The sequence below is a fragment of the Cydia pomonella genome, chromosome 7 (genome assembly GCF_033807575.1).
Source record: "Cydia pomonella isolate Wapato2018A chromosome 7, ilCydPomo1, whole genome shotgun sequence".
NCBI lineage: Eukaryota > Metazoa > Arthropoda > Insecta > Lepidoptera > Tortricidae > Cydia > Cydia pomonella.
This window is the reverse complement of record NC_084709.1, coordinates 23,311,398-23,321,887: the sequence shown is the minus strand read 5'-3', so window position 1 is coordinate 23,321,887 and position 10,490 is coordinate 23,311,398.

The window sequence follows — 10,490 nt, the reverse complement described above, 5'->3', positions numbered from 1 at the left end:
TACATCTTCGTTCAGTCCACACTTTTCCCTTATCACATTGTTCCTAATTCTATCTTGTAATCTCACACCACACACACTTTTCAACGCTCTCATTTCCTCTGCAGTCACTTGGCTCTGATGCTTCTAATCTTATGCTATACCAAACTTTCGCTATCATGTGTAGGCACCAACAGTCAAACACCCCTTTACTCGTATGCACAGCCAACCGTGCTTTTTGTGACACCTTATGGCTGCTCATAAAAGCATTAAGAGCCCCATTCACACGATTTACAGCATTCGCTCTCCTTTCAATGTCTTTATCATGCTTACCGTCCCTAGTGAACAATGTTCTTCTTCTAACCTATTATTAAAATCAGAATACGCCTGTCAGTGGTTTCTATTTTCTGACCTACACCAACCAAGATGCCTAGATCTATCACTCTTCCTTATTTATTAGTGCATTAAAGCGACGAAAAGATATCTTTTCGTTTGCTATGACGCAAACGATTGTCATCTCGGCTAGGCCCTAAGGATAGTATATGGATATGGAAGGAAAATGAACTGGCTAATTTGATTGTTCTCATTATCATAATAAAAAAAGTTTTTTTTTAATTATCATATACCATTTTCCAGGACTAGCTCTCCGTCTAAAAGGCGATGTTTACTTAAAATTAGATTATGGAGGAGGGTAGCGGGTTACTGGGTTTAGCAGTTCGATGAAACAACGTGTAAAATAAATGAAAGCTTTGGAGTAAACAGCTCTTATTTGAAACAAGCTCGTCACGTGCCTCACCCGTCACTTGCCAGTTTTAGATTGTGTTGTTGTACTCGTATAAGTACTATCCTCGGGTCTGTGAACGAATTTTCATAAAGAGAGCCAATCGCAAGTTATTCATTTTCATGATCAATGTTCGTCTTAATGTGCGTCCAGATCTAGGCAGTGGGGTGACACGTTCGGCTCAGCTTTGCATCGAGCAATTATTAGGTTTGGCAAAACTTGACGTTCCTTTGCGTAACAACCACAGATAAGATAGTTTAAGTACATTTCATAAAGTATAAATATAAGTAAAAACACAACATAATACATATAAAACTTAAAATCTAAATCTAAAAATAAATAAAACTAATCTTAAAATAAATAATTAAAAACTATCCCCCTGCGGCATGGTGCCGTAGATGCTGGCAGCATTTCCTCGTTGTATCCCAATACTTATTCTCTGTGCGAGGAAGCTTCCAGCTCTACGATCACCGGTAGCGTCTGCTATTTTTTTGGATAATTCCTTGAATAGTGTAGATGCATTCGGACTCCACGGGCCAAGGGTCTCGACGCCAAAAGGTACGAAATCGTATTCGGGGCCGAGACCCCTATATTTGATCTTTTTTAATTTTTCGGCCGCCTCTGCCGCCGCGCCGGCTTTTGCAGTTGTGCCGTGGAGATGAGACGGGGCTAGGGTGTCTACCCAATCATGTGGCCTCCCACACCAGCACCCGTCCCATCTTCCACGGAATTAGTGACATTCCGTTCGGTCTCTTACCATCGTCTCTTACAATACCAGCTGGCTCAAGAAGAGCTGGCACGTTCACGCTGGCAAGAGACCGGCGGAGTATATCGTTAAGCGCGGCGTGTCTAGAGAAGCGGCCGGCGCTCCTTTGGCAGGAGAGCCCGTGGTGTCCGAGGGCGTCGACATCAGTGCCGCAGGGGCACCTATGTGGAGCACAGACCCAGAAGTGAATATTATTATATGGTATGTGGCGTTGCCTGACGTTGGTTTTTATGATCTGCATAAATCGGTGCCTGTTCATCGCGTCCCACCTCGCTCCACCTAGTTGGAGACCGTCTCCGGCCTCGTTTGCCTTCCGTGTTTCCAACATTGATCAGCTTTTCAAGGTTATCATCTCCTCTCCTCATTATGTGGCCGAATTAGGACAATAAAAAATTCATCAAAACTTTAACTCAACTGTTAAACCAGAATATCGCTCCTGTCGATCGAAACCTTTAAACATTTCAAACAAGCTTTGAGTGACGTTTTGAAAGTTTAATCGCAGCTGCCTCGTTTTATGCGTTCGACGTAAAGGTATTTTTATTCTATTTGGTGGTTGTACGAAATTCTCTCGGAGATTTTTAAATTAGTTTACCTTCGTCTGCTAACGTTGATAAATATTATAGGACATTATTACACAAATTAACTAAGTCCCACAGTAAGCTCAATAAGGCTTGTGTTGAGGGTACTTAGACAACGATATATATAATATATAAATATATATAAATACTTAAATGCATAGAAAACACCCATGACTCAGGAACAAATATCCATGCTCATCACACAAATACATGCCCTTACCAGGATTTGAACCCGGGACCATCAGCTTCGTAGGCAGGGTCACTACCCACTCGGCCAAACCGGTCGTCGCCTTGTTTGAATGATTGTTTTATGTTGATAAGTTTAGTTAACAAAGCTTCAATGTGTTGACATCCAAAATTATTATTTAATAAAATAAATACATTAAAACGGTACGCGTAAAATAAACAAACACACTTCAAGGTTTCCTGATTGTGTTTTTGGACTTTTGCACAATGTAATTAAAACAAGGAAGTCGATTCTAATTTAACAAGTTGTTACGGATTTGGACGGGTTTTGAAACGACTTTAACGATCGTCTTGGTGATTGGCGCGTATCTCACGTAGGACTTTTACTTCATTTCACATGTATTTTTTTTCTTATTTAATGAATGTTAATTATAAATGTAATGTTTTGAAAATATGTGTCCCGCCGAGTTTCTTGCCGGTCCTTATTAGTATACCTTCCTCCAATTGAGGGGGGATTTAAATCTTCTCGGGTTAGGGGTGTAGGGTTAGAGCCGGTGTAGCTTTATTACGTATGAACGCCAAATAAAGCTACACCGGCTCTATACCTGCTCAAGTAGGCATATTACAATGCGCTTTCATAAGCGTATTGTAATAAATAAAATAAAAATAAAAATAAAAAAGCCTTTTATTTCTCGCAGGTACTTAATTTACAAACATAATTAGCGAAAACAATACACTTGAATTAACGCTAGGTTTAGTATTTAGTTACAATGTTATAATAACAAGCAATTAAAATTTCGTTTAAATTTGCTTTTTTTTTTTCCTTTTTTCTATTTATTTATTTTTTTATTCTGCAAGAACCCCTCCTGTGAAGGTGAAGGCCTCCTCCAGTGATGACCAGTGATCTCTGTCTTTGGCAACATCCATCCATTTTTTACCTCCTGTTTGGGTGATGTCGTATGCCCACCTTGTGATAGGTCTGCCATGTTTCCTGGTTCCTGTTGGTCCTAGCCATGAGGTTATTCGTAATGTCCAGCGGTCATCAGTCAATCTGGCTATGTGGCCTGCCCATCGCCATTTTAGTTTTTGCGCGTAGGAGAGCGCATCGGTAACTTTTGTTTTTTGGCGTATGATGGTATTGCGTATTTTGTATATTTTTCTTATTTTTAGTATGCTTCTCTCCATACTCCGCTGACATGTATTTAATTTCTTTTTTGTCCGTCCAGTAAATTTCCAGGTTTGGCACGCATATGTAAGAGATGGTAAGAGGCATGTATCCATAACTTTTTTCTTTAGTCTCAGTGGCAAATTACCTTTCAGGACTTCTCTAAGGCTCCAAAACTTTTTCCATGTGCAAGATATTCTCCTGTCTATTTCCATGTCATTGTTTTGTTTAAGGAATGATATTTGTTTTCCTAAATAGATATAGCTATCAACATATTCTATGGGCATGTTATTTAGAGTAATTTCGTCTTTAGTGCTGTTTGTCATCAATTTTGTTTTACTTAAATTGATTTCCAATCCGGCTTCTAAGCTTGCTTGTTTTAGACACTCTATCATGGTTGCTAGTTCGGAGCTTTTTTCTGAAAGTAATACAATATCGTCCGCGAATCTTAGGTGGCTTAGGTATTTATTTTTTATTTTTAGGCCGATGTTGTTCCAGTCTAGTTTTCTTATAATATTCTCCAATACAGCTATAAATATTCGCGGAGACAATGGGTCGCCTTGCCTGACTCCTCGTTTGATTGGTATAGGTGGTCCCGTTGTCTCTAGCTTAACTTTGCTTATGCTGTTATGGTATAGATGTTTCAAAATATCGATGTATTTTTTGTCTACGTCTTGTGTCTTCATTGCCTCCCATATTGAGTTGTGATTTATAGTATCAAAAGCTTTTTGGTAGTCAATAAAAACCATATAGAGTGGCCTTCGAAACTCTTGATACTTCTCTATCAGCTGTTCTAGTGAGTGGATATGGTCGACCGTGCTGAAACCCCTTCGGAAGCCCGCCTGTTCTATAGGTTGGTGTTTTTCGAGAGTGCTGCTTATTCTCTTCTCTAGTATTGACGAAAATAACTTGTAGAGTGTTGGCAGGAGGCTAATTGGCCGGTAATTACTAATGTCTTTCGGGTCGCCTTTTTTATATAATAGTATGATCGTAGATTCTGACCATTCTTTTGGTGTGTATGAATGATTTAAAATCATGTTGAATAGGTGAGCAATAGGCTTTACGAGTAGCGGTCAGCCTATTTTTATAGCCTCGTTTGTGATTCCATCGGGCCCTGGGCTCTTTTCCAGTTTGAGCTTTTTTATTGCTTTTATGATCTCCTGCTCGTCGATGGGAGTTATGTTTCCATACGCGGTTTGTTGCTCCGTCTCCGCATAAAAATTCGTAGTCTGTTCGAGGGCCGGTGAGCTGTAAAGGCTCTTATAAAATGTTGTAGCTATATCCAGTATTTCTTTTCTGGCATGTGTAGTTGCATTAGGTCCATGCAGCCCTTCTATCCATGCTTTATGAGTTTTTAGCTCTTTCTGAGCTTTCTTGAGACTACCTGTATTATGTATATGTTTCTCAAATGTACGAGTGCGATGTTTTATGTAATCGCGGCGTATGCACTTATTTACAAGCTTGTAGAGAGCCCGTAGCTCATTTTTCATTGCATGCGTTTTTGGTTTCTTCTTTTGCAGTTCTCTTCTGCGTTGAATTAATTTTTTTGTATATGTCGATATAATATCATTTTTTGGATTTTGTTTATGACAAATGTGCGCTGTATTCAGGCTTGACTCTACGGCATTAATTATTTTTTCGTAATATCCTTGAATTTGCTCGTTTTCTTGATGGCTTATGAGATCCTCTTCATGCAGTTTCAAGCACTCTACATATTTTGATATATCCTCTTCGTTTCGTAGTGAACTTTTTGAGTTATTTTTATAGCTTTTTCTGCTCTTCTTTAAATGTTGTATGTTGAAGGTTGCTCGCACCAACCTATGATCTGATGGAAAGCTTAGGTTGATCACTTGTATATTTTGTACTCTAGTTTGTAAATTTGACAAAATATAGTCTAATTCATTTTTGATGGTGCTATCTGGTGAGCGCCAAGTCCATCGTTGTTTAGGTTTTTTTTTTAAAAATGTATTCAAAATGGAAAGTTGGTTTTCATATGCAAATTCGATCAGTCTTTCGCCTCTACTATTTCTATCGCCGTAACCGTGATTTTTCATGGTAGGGCTCTCCTCCGGTTTTGGTTTGCCAACCTTAGCGTTGAAGTCGCCCATGATTATTATGTTTTTTCCAGACATGTTGAGTGCCCTCTCGATAGTATTGTAGAAAAGTTGCAGTTCGTGGTCGCTTGCAGCTTCGGTGGGAGCATAAACTTGTATGATGCTAAGTTCAAAACTATTAAGCTTTAGTTTTAGCAGAGCTACTCGTTCTGACAAACCAACAAAACTATCTATGTATTTTTTGAGATGTTTTTTCACGAGGAATCCCACGCCGTAAAGTCCCGGAGTTTCGCCAATGTAATAAAGAATCACATTTTCGTACTCATTTATTGAATTCCCTAATCTTCTGATTTCTGAAAGACCAATGATGTCAAACTTGATGTCCTTTAGTGAATCTAATAGCTCCATAAGTCGAGCATGAGTCGATAGAGTTCTAACATTGTATGTTGCTATGTAGAAAGCACTTTCATTTCTTGAATTAGATGAGTTATTTTTTTGTTTAGGTATGCCAATCTGATTGCATATGTTTTCTGGAGGGTTTTGGTCATAATCTCCCTCGGTGACCATCCGGATTGGGAGATAGTTAAGTGCTATATTGATGGTTTTATTTGTACGTATTTGATGTATATTGTTTCGTAAGCGTATTGTAATATGCCTACATAATAAAACATATTTATCTTTATGCGTGCATGCGCACTACTAAGCGTGAATCTTCGATCTTCAAGGTAGGCTTGTGTAGTACATGCACTAAAGTCAAAAAGACGAAATGCCCTCCACTGCACTTAACTATTCTCTAATGAATCTGCTCTTAGTACATTTTAGTACAATACACGCGAAACGGAATGGAAGCGAGGAGTGAAACTGACAGCAAACAGATCCGAGTGATCCGACCGAGCGCGAGCGATGACGACCGAAAGGCTCTCGGCTAATATGAGTGAGACAGCACATAAATGTCACTCCGTTGCAACACACGGGAGTAGGCGAGACAAAAAAAAATGTACTAAAAGACCGAACTAGTACATTAGTGAGATTGTAGTAGTTTTGAGCGATCTTTTCAGTGAATGAGCACACACAACTCTACAAGGTCGTTTTTTTTATACTACGTCGGTGGAATACAAGCAGACGGCCCGCCTGATGGTAAGCAGTCTCCGTAGCCTATGTACGCCTGCAACTCCAAAGGAGTTACATGCGCGTTGCCGACCTTAACACTCCGACCCTCGTTGAGCTCTGGCAACCTTACTCACCCTTACCTCCTTCCTTACTCGTATCAAAATAATATAGAAACCGTAACTAACTGTTTTCGATTAAAAACAGTTGGAAGTTGGAGGAGTCGCCGCTGTCGGATACGGCGAGGAGGACTATATATATATATATATATATATAGGTATAGTTCCAAGTTTCAATTACAACCACCTTTGCACGACAAACCAAGGACGATCGACCATTACAGCGTAATGCCAAAAGAACTAATCTTAGTAAAAGCCATCGTGTTAGCCGATAATCGAAAAGGATAGGTCTCCTTCCGTCCCGAAAATCTATTGAGTAGCGGCCTATTTGTTTCTGAGTCATGAGTGTTTTCTATGTATTTAAGTAATACCTATATCATATACATATACATAAAGTATATATTTGTCTGAGTACCCACAACACAAGCCTTGAGCTTACGGTGGGGCTTATTCAATTTGTGATTTAAGAATGTCCTGTAATATTTATTATTATTTATTTATATCTTGGCTCTGTGGCTGACATGCTGCTGTCATATTTAGCTATGTTTCGGTTAATTTTATATATATTTATATGTATGTTTATGTATGTCTATTTGTATTCCTTATATGTGTATGTTTATTCACTGTAATTGTGTGTGTGAATCTAGGCTTCATAACGGTTTAGCAACACCTACTTTTTCGATTAACTTCTCTATTTCCGCTACCCAAAGGTTGTCTGGAAGAGATCGCTTTTTAGCGATAAGACCGCCTGTTGTCTGCCTCTAAATTTAATCAATGGTTTATTTTTCTTGTATATTTTTACTGAGGTGTGCCAATAAAGAGTATTCTATCTATCTATCTTCCTGATATTGAATATAATGAGAAGGGAGTCAAATGAAGTGATCAGGGTGGTAACAGATCTCAATCTGGCGGTTTTAGGTTAAAGTCCCGGCAGCCGCTTTTCAATGAAGGAAAATATCGTGAACAAATCGAACAATTCCCTAAATCCTAATCCCAATTCTAGAGAATAGTTGCCAAGCGGACCCCAGGCTCCCGTGAGCCTAGATAAAAACTCGGGGAAGGAAGATGATGAATTTATTTTGTTTAGATTCTGATCTCCCATAGATATCGTATGCACGATATAGAGTCAGACCAAAATAAGATAGCAGCGATTCTGATAGCCCAGATGTTGCAAGTGTCGAGTAAACGGCAAATACATAAATAACTTGGCTCTGTTATATCCCTTTCTTTAGTTACATAGGTAAACACACTGGTTACATAGAGATGATTGTGATCATTTCTCTAGGCATTCTACAGCGGTTTTGATATACGGCATTACGGGACAGGTACAAATACGGGACGCGACCCTTCAATACGGTGATAGTCCCGTATATACGGGATGTATAGCAACCCTAATTATACATATATATCGTTGTCTGAGTACCCATAACACAAGCCTTCCTAAAGAATGAAAATTATCACCGACGATCTCTGCCCCTGTGACAGAAACACCCCACAAACAATAGACCACCTTCTACGATCATGCCCAAAATTCAGCATAGCAAGATTCAACCATGAAATCATCTGTCATAATCTCCAAATTCAACCTTTCAGCCTCCCAGACCTCATAAGCAGAGAAAGTACATTGACCTCATTTTGCAAACTATCCAGGACCATAATCAACAGTCTAAAAAAGTTCAATAACACATAACAACTCATCTACACCATCCATCTTCATATCTTAACATTCATTACCACCATCACCTTTCATAACAACACAACATCATCCCAGTGACACATAATTAATTCATTAGAGATATAAAACATCCCACAGACCTTACGGATCCAGCCGCCTGTACACTTCGCGGGGACTGGACCCAAAATTTTAAACGCATAATAAAAAAAAACACAAGCCTTCTTGGCTTACCGTGGGACTTAGTCAATTTGTGTAAGAACATCCCTATGATATATATTTATTTGTTTGGTTTGACGATTAAAATAACACGTGCACCACCTGGGCAATCAAAATGGCTGCCAACTTATCTTGGGCTGACTCTAGGTACATATAGTGAACGCTTAAGTATAATGTGCGATAGTGACGATATACAACCTGTGGATTGTTTGCAAACGCGCGTTTTAGCAAACAAAGGACAATCTAACATCTTAACTGAGCCAATACCGCCTGTGTACCGAGATACAACACACTGAACAATACAATATGTATTTTGAAAACTATCCCAAATTTGTACTTTAGTCCATGGAAATAAGATATACAATTGGATGAACTTTAAAATGTGCATACGGTTGTTAAGCTCAGCACGTGCGCATACGCGTGGTAGCGCAAAGTCACTGTCAAGGTTGTTCTTAATGCTTTCGAGCAGATTCTAATTTTTTTTTTTTTTGAAATAGGATATTGGTTTATTGTTTATTCCCGACCCAGAGCTGCGTGATTTTAGAACTCGTCACTCGAAAATCTGTGGAAAACGGCGGCTAATTTTTTAAATACGGGTGACAGAACATTGGAAAACTAGTGGTACTGACCACTTGTTTTTAATTCTATTAGTAGGGTTTAAATGCCTAGTAGTGGATATGGTATCATAGATAGCATGACAAAATGGAGCGTTCTTAATTTAAAAATCTTCCCTTGTGAGGTAATATCTTAATTGAACAATTTTAGAAATACATATAATATTGATTAACCCCTTATTCATAAACGCACTAGAAGTCTCAATTAGTTACATTATATATTATCCTTTTCTTAAAAATACATAAATCAAAATGACAGATCAAGATAAACGATTATTGGAAAATTTGTGGCTTGTACCGCGTTAAGAACAACGAGGTTAATAAGTTTAGTATCCGAATTAGTCGATTTCATATACCTGCTTGTGATATGAGTGTGAGCATTTAGTAGATCAGAAAGCTTCCGAATTGGTGAAAGATTGTTTCAAGTAATATTTTTTGAAGTTAAATCTAATACCTGCATTTAGAACACTTTTGTAAACTATTTAATTTCGATAACGTTGAAGGATTTTTTTAATCAGCCGTCAGTCACGCGATAGGGGCAGCTTTTAGTATTTAAGATTAAAAAACCCTTTTTATTTATGGAAAAATTGGATCCGTTCAAAGCTTAGGTTCTTATAGACTGATCTTTTAGGTCTTTTAGATGGAGCATTATAAGACTACTCGTGTTTTTATTACGGCTGAATCGTGGATCGACGACTGGTCTGACCTAGATAAGCTACATACGGTTTCTCCCATGTTATCGGCTCGCGCTCGTGCCGACTGTGTCAAACCTCGATTTTGATGAAGGCTTCAAAGTATAAAACGCAGTTTCGTTGTTCAGTAAAATAGTTAACGCCACGTTTTCTTAGATCGTTATATCTGACTTCCTCTCCCCCTCCTGCTTTATAGCTCTTGACTTTGATTAAGTATTGATGTGTAGGTATTAAACCTTATATTTATATAATAGTGAAAAAGTAATGTACACGCTTCAAAATGAAATCTATGGGAGGTAATCTTTGCGTATAGTGAGCAATTTAATCAGAAATATGTCAGAACCAGAAGGGTGGCTGAAAAACTGACGAACGGCCCAATTCGAAGAATTATTAAGACACGTTTAAGATCTTTAAAAGATCGATACTTAAACAACATGTCAAAATTGACGTTTATTTCGATTCCGCTGTGATCCCAATAAGATCATCTACGATATTTCTACTAATTTTGCGATACTCTGTATAGCTGTGTGTGTAGCCATTCACCTTTACTCTCCTGGCGAT